This window comes from Chlorocebus sabaeus, chromosome 3 (assembly GCF_047675955.1).
Source record: "Chlorocebus sabaeus isolate Y175 chromosome 3, mChlSab1.0.hap1, whole genome shotgun sequence".
NCBI classification, from domain to species: domain Eukaryota; kingdom Metazoa; phylum Chordata; class Mammalia; order Primates; family Cercopithecidae; genus Chlorocebus; species Chlorocebus sabaeus.
In genome coordinates, this window is record NC_132906.1 from 53,254,876 (window position 1) to 53,270,980 (window position 16,105).

Consider the following 16,105-nt stretch of genomic DNA (forward strand, 5'->3'; position numbering starts at 1 on the left):
TACTTTAGATTGTGGGCTTTTTTAAAAAAGTAAAATGACTTATACTCAAAAAAGGCTTGAAATTAAATAAAGCTTTCTCTCATATCTTCTAATATACTTTGACCACTCCAAAAAAAAAAAAAAAAAGAGTACTTTTGAAATAAGATAAGAAGACCAAGGCAAATATTTAAACAAACATATTTGTATTATTGTCCTCTTCTTAGAAGAATAAAGTTTAAAATTTTATTATAGAAACTGTACTGACTAATTTAATTACTAGCTTCAGTTGCAAATTTGAAATTGTAATTTAAGACAAAGCTACTTTTTTAATTTAGTGGAGAATTAGCAAAAAGGATAAACTTTCTGTTCTTCGTAATGATGGAGAATTCTGCAATGGGACTTCAAAAGCTCAAGCTATTATACACAGAAATTCTTCCATCTTGTTACATACTTTGTTCAAATTAACTACAGATCTGTTAGAAAATCATATTAAAGAGTTGTCTCACTGGATGTATGACTTTAAAAATCAAAACACTATATTCACATGAATATAAGCACATTTTACTCTATGACCGTATTTCATGGTTCTTCATAGAAAAGAGTGGGAAAATTAATACTTTGCAAGGTCTGCTTTGTATCAGGCTTTGTGTTAAAGGTTTTTTATGACCGTATGAACTTTTTAAAGGTTACTAATGGTAAATAAAGAATCCATTCGAAGCTAAAGCAGTGGTACTATTAGCTTGCACCTAACTTATATTTATAATTTCATTTTACTCTGTAGGGTTATATTTTAGAGAACTACTGAGGAAAGCTCAAAAAAGGGCTACTAAAATGTGGAATTGGAGAGGTTGTTCTTGGGAAAAAAGTAATCTTAATTAGAGCGAAAGTGGTTGTTAGTATAGTACAATACCAGTCAGTTACTGGATGGACTGATGGCTACGTCTTAGGTAAGAATGCTTAGAAAAGGATAGGTGAAAATTGAAAGAGTCATTACACACCAAAAACCTTTGAGACATTGAGAATATAAATACCTGAGCATAACTTAAATTAGCAAAATGTGAAAATGAAAACCTTTGCATACATTTGAGCACTTCTGAAATGGGCTGGGGAAGGCCAAGCAATAGACACAGTCATCAGGGACCCTGGCAGTGCTTGAACAAAAGCTGCCTCAACAAAATGCCTAAAGAGAATACTTAGTACACTCAGCAGTACTTGTCGTCACTCATTCAGTTGATAAATATTTTTGAGACACTACCACATGTGAAGCACTATTCTAGGCACTGAAGTGAAGCACTGAATAAAACCTCAAAGAAGAGATAATCAGGTTTTAATGATCTGTTGCAAGGTTCTGAATGAACTGTGCTAAAAGTTGATTGGATATTTATCGTGTGCCAGCATAGTCTAATGCCTGATGTTTGGGGCTGTAACTGGATACAGTAGAGTTGACCATAACAAAGGTGAATTCTGAAACTCTTTAGTCTAAGATTTTCCCAGATTTTCTGAAAGTGCAAATATTCATATACAGATAGAAACATTTATGAAAATTGGTCATGTTTCATCACTACTCACGTGGCGAAAAGGTCATCTCTGAGGTTTTAAAACACAGCATAAAAAATCGAAAAATATAAATTTATCTTTCCATAAGATTTCCAAAATTGCACTAAATTTCTCTGTCTTATTTATTTATTTATTTATTTATTTATTTATTTATTTTTATATGTTTATTGAAACAGAGTTTCATTCTGTCGCCCAGGCTGGAGTGCAATGACTGAATCTCAGCTCACTGAAGCCTCCATCTCCCAGGTTAAAGCAATCCTCGTGATTCAGCATCCCAGGAATCTGGGATTACAGGCGCGTTCCACAACCCCTGGCTTTTTTTTTTTTTTTTTTTTTTTCCGGTAGAGATGGGGTTTTGCCATGTTGGCCAGGCTGGTCTCCAACTCCTGGCCTCGAGTGATCCACCTACCTCGGCCTCCCAAAATGTTGGGGTTACGAGGTGAGCCACCTCACCCAGCCTAATTTCTGTCTTCAACCAATGGACACATGTTCAGCATCTATACAAAGCAATACTTCAGAGCACTACTCAGGGACTTAGCTTCCTATTGCTGCTGGAACAAATTACCACAAACTTAGTGGCTGAAACCAATGAAAATGTATTGTCTTATAGCTCTCAAGGCCCTAAGTATGAAAAGGGTCTTAGGGGCTAAAATCATGTGTTGGTAGGGCTGTGCTCCTTTATAGACACGCTACAGAATAATTTGTTCTGCTGTCTTTTCCAGCTTCTAGAAGCCCCCTGCATTCCTTGGCTAGTGGTGTCCTTCCATCTTCAAATTCAGCAATAACCATTTTCACACTCCATCACTCTGACAAGCTTCTGCTCTCTTTTCTACTTTTCGGGAAAATGTTTACATTTGAGCCCCTCAGGTAATCTAAAATAATCTTCCCATATTGAGGCTTGGTGACCAACAACCTTCATTCCATCTGCTATTTTAATTTCCTTGACTTCAAAACTTGACCTATTAACGGGTTCTGGGGATTAGTCCATTGGGACATTGCTCTGATTACCACACATATGTTGCTTAGTTGGCATAGAGAGACTTTTGATTTGCTAAGAGTTGTAGACAGAAAGTTTAATTCTGGAATTTAAAATACCAAATTATCTCTACTCTTACTAACTTTTAATTATTTCCTTAAATTATACTGTAAAATTGTCTATTGTCTGTAGAGTTCCTTTCAGATATTCCTACAGAATTTTTTCCTTGGGATGGCAAAGGTTACTTATTTACAGAAGCAGAAAATATCTGTTTAATCTTCTTAATCTTAATAATAATACATCAAGGAATTCAAATTAAGATGCAGATTAATTGATGAAGTGCAAAACATATGAAGTTTTAAAAAACTGGCAAGTTCTAAAATATTTATAATTCAGACATCAGTTTCAATATTTTATCCCTTAATGCCTACAGGAAATTAAATAAAATATTTACTCTAAATATTGTGGGGAGTCCACAGCTATCGTGATATTGATTCAAATTCTTAGAAATTGGGAGATGGAGGACGAGAGGTTGCCTATGATGTTTTGTTCTACTGTGACTCTTGCCTCAACTTTCTGAGGGATTGAAGTTTGGAAATTATTTCATTATTCTGCTACTTTTTATTGTGTATATGCTCACATGTACACACACAAAAAAACACAAAAGTATACATATACACATGTGTATATATATGTATGTGTGTATATGCATATATGTGTATATGTAAATACATGTAAGTATATATGTGTGTATATACATGCACAAATATATATACATATATGTATTTACACACATGTATGTGTATATGTATGTAGCTATATATACATATGTGTATATGTATGTAGACATATACCCCTATGTACACTTTACTGAAAATTGGAAATTGGGAAGAATAATGTATACACAATAATCTCTCAGATGTATATGTATATACACATATAGGTATGTGTATATGTAGGTACATGTATATGTATGTGTATATGTAGGTACATGTATATGTATATATACACACATATACACACATATGTAGGTATATATACATATGTGTGTGTCTATATATAGACACATATACACATACAAACACGCACATACACACTTTACTGAAAACTGGAAATTGGGAAGGGAAGAGTAACTAATGCATACACGATAATCCTTCAGAGCTCTTGGCTTATAGCATATGATCAATAACTACTTTTATAATGTATTACAAGTTTAAAAGACCATTAACTTGATTAATAAATTGATTTTTACTTCAATCAGAAGATGGTGTATTAAAATGCAGTCCTTTGAAGTAAGATACACCTAGGCTTAAATCCTAGCTTCACCTTTTTAAGGCCTCATCATGTCTCTGACTCTGCCCACTCCACTGTGTCCAGTTCCCCATCGGGAACCTCAGGTTGGGCTCAAATGACATTTATCAGTGGGTGGATACAGGGGCTCGCATGGGAGAATCAGTAAGCCACTGGAGGGATGGGCGCAACAGTTCACACCTGTAATCTCAGCACTTTGGGAGGCCCAGGCGTGTGGATCAACAGAGGTCAGGAGTTCGAGACCAGTCTGGCCAACATTATGAAACCCTGTGTCTACTAAAAATATAAAAATTAGTCAGGCGTGGTGGAGTGCTTGTAGTAAGTCCAAGCAACTCGGGAGTCTGAGGCAGGAAAATCACTTGAGCCCAGGAGGCTGAGATTGCAGTGAACCGAGATGAGATGGCAACACTGCACTCCAGCTTAGGTGACAGTGAGCTCCATCTTAAAAAAAAAAAAAAAAAAAAAAAAAAAGTCGGCCGGGCGCGGTGGCTCACGTCTGTAATCCCAGCGCTTTGGGAGGCCGAGGCTGGTAGATCACCTCAGGTCAGGATTTCGAGACCAGCCTGGCCAACGTGACAAAACCCGTCTCTACTAAAAAGACAAAAAAATTAGCTGGGCGTGGTGGCAGGCGACTGTAGTCCCAGCTACTCGGGAGGCTGCGGCAGGAGAATCACTTGAATCCGGGAGGTGGAGGTTGCAGTGAGCTGAGATCGCGCCACTGCACTCCAACCTGAGCGAAAGAGCAAGACTCCGTCTCAAAATAAACAAATAAATAAATAAATAACAATAATGATAAAAGCTACTGAGGCTCCATCCCTGCAGGGTCTGACTGATTATAGCAACCTGGAGTAATCTTTCTTCATCTGTAAAATGGGAATACCTAATTTGTAGGGGCTTTCTGAGGAATAAGTTAAATAGCACATGGAAAGTGACTAACAAATACGCATTTTATCCTCTAAAATCTCCTTCTGTTCATATCCTTTGCCCACTTTTTTGATGGGGTTGTTTTTTTCTTGTAAATTTGTTTGAGTTCTTTGTAGGTTCTGGATATTAGCCCTTTGTCAGATGAGTAGATTGCAGACATTTTCTCCCATTCTGTAGGTTGCCTGTTCACTCTGATGGTAGTTTCTTTTGCTGTGCAGAAGCTCTTTAGTTTAATGAGATCCCCTTTGTCAATTTTGGCTTTTGCTGCCGTTGCTTTTGGTGTTTTAGACATGAAGTCTTTGCCCATGCCTATGTCCTGAATGGTACTACCTAGGTTTTCTTCTAGGGTTTTTATGGTATTAGGTCTAACATTTAAGTCTCTAATCCATCTTGAATTAATTTTCGTATAAGGAGTAAGGAAAGGATCTAGTTTCAGCTTTCTACTTATGGCTAGCCAATTTTCCCAGCACCATTTATTAAATAGGGAATCCTTTCCCCATTTCTTGTTTCTCTCAGGTTTGTCAAAGATCAGATGGCTGTAGATGTGGGGTATTATTTCTGAGGACTCTGTTCTGTTCCATTGGTCTATATCTCTGTTTTGGTACCAGTACCATGCTGTTTTGGTTACTGTAGCCTTGTAGTATAGTTTGAAGTCAGGTAGCGTGATGCCTCCAGCTTTGTTCTTTTGACTTAGGATTGTCTTGGCAATGCGGGGTCTTTTTTGGTTCCATATGAACTTTAAAGCAGTTTTTTTCCAATTCTGTGAGGAAACTCATTGGTAGCTTGATGGGGATGGCATTGAATCTATAAATAACCTTGGGCAGTATGGCCATTTTCACGATATTGATTCTTCCTATCCATGAGCATGGTATGTTCTTCCATTTGTTTGTGTCCTCTTTTATTTCACTGAGCAGTGATTTGTAGTTCTCCTTGAAGAGGTCCTTTACATCCCTTGTAAGTTGGATTCCTAGGTATTTTATTCTCTTTGAAGCAATTGTGAATGGAAGTTCATTCATGATTTGGCTCTCTGTTTGTCTGTTACTGGTGTATAAGAATGCTTGTGATTTTTGCACATTAATTTTGTATCCTGAGACTTTGCTGAAGTTGCTTATCAGCTTAAGGAGATTTTGGGCTGAGACAATGGGGTTTTCTAAATATACAATCATGTCATCTGCAAACAGGGACAATTTGACTTCTTTTCCTAACTGAATACCCTTGATTTCTTTCTCTTGCCTGATTGCCCTAGCCAGAACTTCCAACACTATGTTGAATAGGGTGGTGAGAGAGGGCATCCCTGTCTTGTGCCAGTTTTCAAAGGGAATTTTTCCAGTTTTTGCCCATTCAGTATGATATTGGCTGTGGGTTTGTCATAAATAGCTCTTATTATTTTGAGGTATGTTCCGTCAATACCGAATTTATTGAGCGTTTTTAGCATGAAGGGCTGTTGAATTTTGTCAAAAGCCTTTTCTGCATCTATTGAGATAATGATGTGGTTCTTGTCTTTGGTTCTGTTTATATGCTGGATTACGTTTATTGATTTGCGAATGTTGAACCAGCCTTGCATCCCAGGGATGAAGCCCACTTGATCATAGTGGATAAGCTTTTTGATGTGCTGCTGAATCCGGTTTGCCAGTATTTTATTGAGGATTTTTGCATCAATGTTCATCAGGGATATTGGTCTAAAATTCTCTTTTTTTGTTGTGTCTCTGCCAGGCTTTGGTATCAGGATGATGTTGGCCTCATAAAATGAGTTAGACCTTTCTCAAAAGAAGACATTCATACAGCCAACAGACACATGAAAAAATGGTCATCATCGCTGGCCATCAGAGAAATGCAAATCAAAACCACAATGAGATACCATCTCACACCAGTTAGAATGGCAATCATTAAAAAGTCAGGAAGCAACAGGTGGTAGAGAGGATGTGGGGAAATAGGAACACTTTTACACTGTTGGTGGGATTGTAAACTAGTTCAACCATTATGGAAAACAGTATGGTGATTCCTCAAGGATCTAGAACTAGATGTACCATATGACCCAGCAATCCCATTATGGGGTATATACCCAAAAGATTATAAATCATGCTGCTATAAAGACACATGCACATGTATGTTTATTGTGGCACTACTCACAATAGCAAAGACTTGGAATCAACCCAAATGTCCATCAGTGACAGACTGGATTAAGAAAATGTGGCACATATACACCATGGAACACTACGCAGCCATAAAAAAGGATGAGTTTGTGTCCTTTGTAGGGACATGGATGCAGCTGGAAACCATCATTCTCAGCAAACTATTACAAGAACAGAAAACCAAACACCGCATGTTCTCACTCATAGGTGGGAACTGAACAATGAGATCACTTGGACTTGGGAAGGGGATCATCACACACTGAGGCCTATCATGGGGAGGGGGGAGGGGATAGGGATTGCACTGGGAGTTATACCTGATGTAAATGACGAGTTGATGGGTGCTGACGAGTTGATGGGTGCAGCACAGCAACATGGCACAAGTATACATATGTAACAAACCTGCATGTTATGCACATGTACCCTAGAACTTAAAGTATAATTTAAAATAAAATAAAATAAAATAAAATAAAGTCTCCTTCTTCCTTGTCAAAAGTTGTTGCTGCTGTTTTTTGTTGTTTATCCCAAATGACACCATTGCAAAGTTCTTATTGTTGCCAGCCAATCAAATCTGACCTCGATGCTTGTATCTCACCCTTAAGAAAAATTCTAGAAGTTGTCAAATCAATTTAATACAAGTGTACTATATAAAGAGAACATTTGTAAGTAGTGTGAATCATGTCTAAAATCAAACAAATTATTAGACCTGGAAGCTAAAGAGCCTGTAAATTGGTAACACTATTGTTATTACTTGGATGTTTCTTGATATACACCTGTTATAAAATTCTTGATTTTGCTTGTCTTGCCAACCTAACAGTTTGTGCCTACCTGATTAATAAAATGTCAGGGTTCTCACAGACGGGCTGGGTGCAGATGGATCAGAAGGATTCCTATGACAAATAGGCCTTTGAGATCCACAAATAAGACAATATACTTCTTAAAAATACAAGACTTCTTTGGTATCTTACTCAGTAAACTATCTAAATTTTAAAAAGGAATTTGAATATGCCTAATAAGAATACAGAACTTTCAACAAAATATTTACCACAACAGAGCTGGACTTTGCTGTGAAAACAATAAACTTGTATAAAATAGTAAGAATCTTTTATTTTAAATGGTCTCTCTTGTTATTACCACAAGTCTATTTAGGTCATTGACCTATTTAGCATAAATGATCACGTGTGTGTGTGTGTGTGTGTGTAACACAGAAACACTTGAATTGGTTCTTTCATATTTTGAACAATTAAAGAAAGTATAATTTTTAAACAAGTCAATTTGAATATGATTTTTGGAATGTAATTTCCAGTTCATAACATTAACTAATAAAATGTAGCATTTTAATATGTAGACAATTCAAAATCAAACAGGGAAAAGCAACGAAATTCACACTTAATCAGTCCTATAATTCGAACAGTTATTGGCTTATTGTAGATCCAGAGTTACATAAAGGAATATTTCAATGCTGTAGAAGAAATCTTGGAACAATGCGATTTAGACAGAAGAATTAAAAGATTAGCTTGAAGATGCTATGGAAATAAGTAGTAAAGAGGGCAGCATGATTGGATCTGTTTTGTGCGTTGCACATGCATTCCTGCTTTAGAAAGGGCTTAGTAGTTCTCTCACCCAGAAACTTATAGGTATTGCTTAAAAGAATCATAGACTGGAACCAGAAGAAAAAGAATATAAAGAAAATGTTATCTTACATAAAACATAGCAACATTACCATTTAAGGCAAAAGGATTACATGAAAAGAGACAGCAAGAAAATTTGCGTGAATAAATTCATGAAATTTATCCCTACATTTTGAAGTCAATTAGTTTCAGTAGTCAATTGGCAGTTAGAAAAAAAAAATCATAGGATAGAAATTTGAAGAAAATGAAAATCACATATTACAAAATTGTACTGAAAGATAATGACACTACCTAGTTGACAAAATAATTAAAAGCAAGAGGCCGATTGTAAACAAGAGTAAAATCTGTTTAACTGTGGAAAAATGAAGAAAATTTAAAAGGCAAGTCAGGGATGCTCACCACACCAATCACACTCCAGGAGCCCAGTGATTATCACCATCAAGGCATTTTCAAACAGTGCACTGTAATGGGAAACATTGCAGGCAAGTCACAAACTGAGATCAAGCCTGTAAACAAATAGAAATATAACTTGAGGAAAATGTGTTAGAAAAAGATTTTAATTATTCAGAAATCTTTAGAGGTGTCTAATCAAACTTGGAAAATATTACAATGTAAAGACATTTGCCAAACAAAAATGGAATAATGAGGAACTTCTTGAAGAATTTCTTGTCTAGAGCATCGATGTTGATAAAAACAATTATACTGTAAGCAAACTTGTGTTGCAACGCATTTACTTATTAAGAATTGTTAAAATAGGACACTAGCTGTATATTCAGAATTCTGTATCTCCATTTTAAAATCTTTTTGCTTTTTGGTATAATTAAAATCTAATGGTATTAAACAATAAATATGACCACACAAAGTAAAAAAGAAGGAGCTAAGGAATGTAAGAAATGGGTTGCAGGCATCAAATCACACAATCTGGTCCTGGAGGAAGAAAGGAATGAACACTAGGAGAGAAAACATAACAACACAGCTCAAAATGTGTTTTGAAATAGAATAAATTTCTCAGTGGGAAACTACTATGAGAAAATATGACTTCCCTTAAAACATATTGCAAATTAAAGTGAAACCATCAAGATTCGGACAGGAAAGTAGTATTGCCTAGTTTAAAATGCAAATAGGGGTCTATATTAATGTATAATTTGGAATGCAAGTAAAGATAATTTTGACTTTAAGGTATGAAAAGGTGTTTTAATGGAATGGAAATTACAAATCTCATCTGCATCAGAGAGGAAAGAAGTCATTACCTGTCCATCTAGTTTCTTCTCTCATTCCTGTAGATATTTTAAAATAAACTTCAACTGTACTCGGAACCTGAATGAGCCAAATACCCTGTAAAGGAGGGTCACATTCTGCATCATAATGGTTATACTCATTTGTTTCTTTCTCCTTATTTTTTTGCTTGCTATATCCTTGGTATACTGCTGTCTACTGAATAGAAAAAAAAAATGGTTAAACTTAGTCCTCATGTTGTAAAAAGTTAGAACTTGAGGGAACTGGAAGGTAACAAAAGAAAGAATTTACCTAAATTCTAAAGAGTTAGTTTCGTTCATGATAGGGAATCTGAGAGTAATATCCAAAGATCATCCATTCTCTAAGGCAACTTAATTCAAGAAATATTTCTGGAATTTCTATTAAGTGCTATGCACTGATGTAGACATGGGCAACACTTAGAACAGGATAAACAGGAGCTCTGAACTTATGAAGATTCCATTCCAAACAGACAAACAAATGATACAAAGGAAATGAATAAGTAGGTAAAATATTTAGAATGGAAATATTTACTGTGAATAAAAGTGAAATAGACTAAGTCAAAACAAAGTAGGGTAGTGTAAACAAATTTTAAATACTAAAAATTGTTCACTCTAGCCTACATATGACCTTGGCTCTCATAACTATCCCTCCTATTCGTCTTGATAACTTCCCAATGACTGGCTGCTGAGCCACAGAATAATCCCTTTGTCTTAGAGGACCATCTTTAGACAATTATTTCCCTAACTAGTGGGACTTCAGCTGACCAATCACAGTGAAACTCTGTAAGAATCCTTCCCTAATTCGTCAAGCTGAAACATTCCTTTGAAGTTGTTCTCATGCTACAGTATTCCAAACAAAGGATTATGATTAACAGTATCACATAAAATTCAGTGAATTAATATAATTCTAAAACTATTTCAACAATTCAGTTGAAGTTAGAAAATGGGAAACAGAAGGAAAATCAGATGAGAAAACCGTAATAAAGTGATAGCTCTAAGTCCAACTCTACAAGGATCTACATTTAATAATATCAAATAAATACCCTAATTAAAGGCACAGATTACCAGATTACCAAAAAGGTGAAATAGGCAAGAGCAAAGCAAATGGTTACAAGGGCCACTTTAAATAAAAAGTTGAAAATAGGTGGAAAAAATAAATATATACTTTGCAAATAGTAAACTTTGGAAGGATATAGTGACTACATAAATATCAGCAAAAATCATATTTCAAGATAAAAATTATTGCTAAGGATAAAAAGGAATATTACATAAATATTAAGGCTTAATTCATACGGGAGAGCTAATAATTACAAATGTGTAAGCAGAGCCTAAAAATACATGAGGCAAAGCTCATAGTATAAACAATTTCATCGTTATAACAGGATGTCTTAACAATTCTTTCCAGGCAACCAATGGAAGAACTAGATTTTAAAAAATCAGTAAATACACAAATCATCTAAACCATACTATTAAGCACCATATGGAGCACTACTCAGTAAGTGCAGAATAATGATTTTCAAGTAAATATGCATACAAGGTTCATTCACCAAGTAAGCCATATAATGAATCTTAAAGCAAGTAATAATAAACTTAAAATTATTGGTATCATACAGAGTATATTCTCTGACTGCAATGGACTAAATTAGAAAAGAATACAAATAAGGTATTTAAGAAGTTCCCACCCAAAACAATATGAAAATTTAACAACACACTTCTAAATAACTCATGAGTTAAGAAAAATAAATAACAAGGAAAGCAGAAAATAATGAAAACTAAATTATAATAAAATAAAAATATAAAGATGTGATAGCTGCATCTAGATTTGTGCTCAGAGGAAAGTCTTAGCTTGAAATGATAATATTCAAAAGGAAGAAAGAGCTGAACTTAGTATTCCAAGACATAATACCTTACATAGGTTTTAAAAAAAAACTTCCAGAATCAAAATAAAGTCAAAGTAGACAGAACTAAAATATTTAATAGAAAAACTTAGTGGAATATAAAAAAGATAAAAATCTAGAAAATGAACAAGGCCAATAATTTGAATTTAAAAAAAATCAATATATCCCTATCTAGAATTATCCAGGGAAAATATAACAGAGAGTAGTTATATCAGTATTTAAAGATGGGTTACCATTACAGATCTTAAAAACTTGAAAACAGTAATAACAGAATAATGTGAATAAATATAGACCACAAACTTTCACAACTTTGATGAAATGTTTAATTTTCTTGATAAATAAAATGTCCTAATCAATTCACAAAGATGAAACATACTGTCTGACTATCTCAATATCAATTGAAGAAATTGAGTTCATTATCTTTCTGTATTAAAAGGAAAATGTTCTAGGACTTTATGGTTTTACAGGCAAATTCTAATAAATATTCATAGTAAAAAACTCAATCTTACAACTCTTTCACAAGAAAGAATGGGTGTTTACCATTTTTATATAAAAAGTTGACATGAATCTAAAAATAAAACCCAAAAAGACATTGCAGAAAATAGCATACAGACTAACTTCCTACATAAACATTGTTATATTTCTTAACAAAATACTATCAAATTGAATATAAAACATATAAAAAAGATAATGCATCATGATTAAATAGAATTTGTTCCAGGAATGTAACATGTGTACAATAGTCACAAATCAAATAATATAACCTAACCATATTCACAGAATCAAATGAAAAAACAGATGTTCATTTTCAAAGATGCATTAAAGAAGTTGACAAAGTTCAGTAACCATTTTGATATAGACTTTCAGACAACAAGATTTTTTCTTTCTGATTCAGGGCATTTATGGAAAACCTGCAGTTATGCTACTTCATAGTAAAATATCCTATACTTTCCTCCTAAAATTGAAAACAATGTAAGAATGGCCCTTTTTATTCAGTATTCCGCTAGTAGTCTTAACTATAGCAAAATAGGCATGTAAAAGAAATAAATGACATAAATAGCAGAAAAGAAGAAGTAAAATTGTTTCTTATTGACATGATAGCTTACCTATACAATCTTAAAGAATCTACAAGACAGCTATTAGAATAAATGAATTTGGCAAGTGTTCATAAGTTTACTCTTAAAATAATTTGAATTTTATACACTAGCAGGAAAAAATGGAAAACGAATTTTAAAGTTCTCTTAAGTCTTGCCAAAAACATAAAATATTTCCAAATAAGTTTTTACAAGTAAATGTGAGACATCTATTATAAAACCTACAGAACCTTACTGAAATCTTTTTAAAAAGACATAAATAATAAAGAGAAAGAGAGACTATGTTTCTGGATTGTTTGGGTGTGAATTCTTCCTAATTTGATCTACATTCAACAGAATCCTAATAAAAAGTCCAAAAGGCTTTTCTTGTGTAATTCACAAACAGTATCTAATTTTGTAATTGTCAAATTACAGATTTGTATTGCCATCTCACAAGAGTGGAATAAAGTAAATCATTCCTGCTCTCTTAACTCAGTTTTGCAAATGACCTAAAATAGATGAAATATTTGGAAAATTAACTAAGTTACAGGACTTAAAGTATTTTATTTCAACACAGTACAAAGCTAGAGTAATCAAAACAATGTGATTTTAGTGAGATACATACATGTTTTAACATAGGTCCCTATGCAATTCAAAGGCAAAAAAAACAAAAGTCTTTACAACAAATACTCTTAGAACTACTGGATATTCATATGAAATAAAATAAATATGAACCCTAGACCATAGTGAAACAGGATAGTTCCCTTGACCTCTTTGTGGGACTTGCAAAGGGGTTGGCTTGTTTACTTAGTACACTGCTCTCAACCCCTTGCAGGAGGGGAAATATGCAAGTGAATGGGTTCAGAGACTGGGACAAGCCTATCTGTGCAATTCGCAGGAGCAGGACTCTATGTGGGCCTACAGCAGTGTCTAGGGGTTGCTTGCAATCCCTGGAGTCCCAGAGGGCGTGTGTTAGAGTGCTCTTTTAGCTTTGCCATCTATGAACAGTTTAAATGTTAAACAGCTCAGTAGAGGGTCAGTGTGACAGCCTCTTGCACCCCGCACCTGGGTCCCGCACCTGGGTCCTTGTCTGGCATCCAGGAAGAATCAGGTCGCTTGAATGAATTGAAGGGTGGTGAATGTGGAAGATTTTATTGAGTGGTGGAAGTGACTCACAGTTGGATGGGGAGCTGGGAAGGGGACAGAGTGGGAAGGTGGTCTTCTTTTGGAGTTTGGGCATCTCTGGCCAACTTCTTCTCTGAGGTCCCACTATCAAGCTATCCCTCTAAAAGTCAAGCTGCTTCCCTCCAACATATGGCTGCTTCTTCTCTTTCCTTCTCTGCCACTCTGTTGCTCCACCACTGGGGCCTGGGGATTTTATGGGTACGAGATAGGGGGTGGGTTGGGCCAGGTTGGTTTTGGAAAAGGCAACATTTGGGCAGGAAAACAGGACTGCATGTTCTCACTTTGGGCCATGGGTCCAGGCTTAAGGGTGTGACTGTCACCGGGGACTGCCCTCTTTTACCCAATATTTCCCAGCTTCCTGTCCATATCAATAGTACACATATTTTAACAAGAAATTTATTATATATAAAAGCTAACAGTATAAAAATACTGAAAAATCAAGAGAACTTCTTTGCAACCTGAGATAAGCAAATACTTTAAAATAAATATTTGTCTTAAAGTTTATTTAAGCAAATGTTTATCTTAAAAATTAAAGTGTAGAAAGCACCACACATAAAAATTAATAACTAGAAACTATTCAAAATTAAAGACTTTTTCTATTCAAAAAATGTCATTAAAGACATGAATGTCAGGTGATGTGGCTCACGTCTGTAACCCCAGCATTTTGGAAGGCCGAGGCAGGTGGATTACCTGAGGTCAGGAGTTCAATACCACCCTGGCCAACATGGTGAAATCTCATCTCTACTAAAAATACAAAAATTAGCCAGGCATGATGATGCATGCCAATAGTCCCAGCTACTAGGGAAGCTGAGGCAGGAGAGTTGCTTGAACCTGGGAGGTGAAGGTTGCAGTTAGCTGAGATCGCACCACTGTACTCCAGCCTGGGTGACAGAGTGAGACCTCATCTCAAAAAAAAAAAAAAAAAAAAGAAAAGAAAAGAAAAAAGAAATGAAAAGGTCGGCATAAAATGGTGGGAAACACTTACAATACAGTATAAATCTATCTGATGAAAGATTTGTATCTAAAATATATAAAATCATCAAAATATTCCACTCAATTTGAAGAAATCAGCCAAGGGCAAAGGCAAATATATTTTCAATGATATATTAGGACATACTCACTAAAATAGCTAAAACAAAAGATTGATAATTTTAAGTGTCAGTGAGAATATGAGGGAATGAAACTTACAATCACTTTGAATCACTGGGAGCTTATTCAAATTATAATATTCAGTTACCTGGCCATTCTACTTCTAGGTATTTACCCAGGAGGAATGATGAAAATATATGCCCATGCATAGATTTGTTCATGAATGTTCATACCAGCTTAATTTTCAAAATGGAAAAACCAAAGTCTATACACAGGTATGTCCATACAGAAGAATACTACTCTGCAAAAAACCCAGAACGTTGGTGCCAGTGAACACAATATTTGTAAATCTCAAAATTGGTGTGTCCAGTGAAAGAAGAATGACATAAGACAACATGCATCATAGTATATAAGTGAATTAACATAAAATTATACGAAGTCTGGGTGTGGTGGCTCATGCTTGTAATCTCAGCCCTTTGGGAGGGCGAGACAGATGAATCACTTGAGGTCAGCAGTTTGAGACCAGACTGGCCATCATGATGAAACCCAATCTCTACTAAAAATATAAAAATTATGGTTGTTCCAAAATGGCCAAATAGGAACAGCTCTGGTCTGCAACTCCCAGTATGATCAATGTGGAAGATGGGTGATTTCTGCATTTCCAACTGAGGTACCTGGTTCATCTCATTGGGACTGGTTGGACAGTGGATGTAGCCCATGGAGGGTGAGCTGAAGAAGGGTGGGGTGTCACCTCTCCCAGGAAGCACAAGGGGTTGGGGGATTTCCCTTTCCTAGCCAAGGGAAGTTGTGACAGACTACCTGGAAAAACAGGAAACTCCTGCCCAAATACTGTGCTTTTCCCAAGGTCTAAGCAACCGGCAGACAAGGAGGTTCTCTCCCGTGCCTGGCTCGGCAGGCCCCATGCCCATGAAGCCTTGCTCAATGCTAGCATAGCAGTCTGAGATCAAACAGCAAGGCCACAGCCTGGCTTGGGGAAGGGCATTCACCATGACTGAGGCTTGAGTAGATAAACAAAGTGGCCAGTAAGCTGGAACTCGGCAGAGCCCACCACAGCTCAACAAGGCCCACTGCAGCTC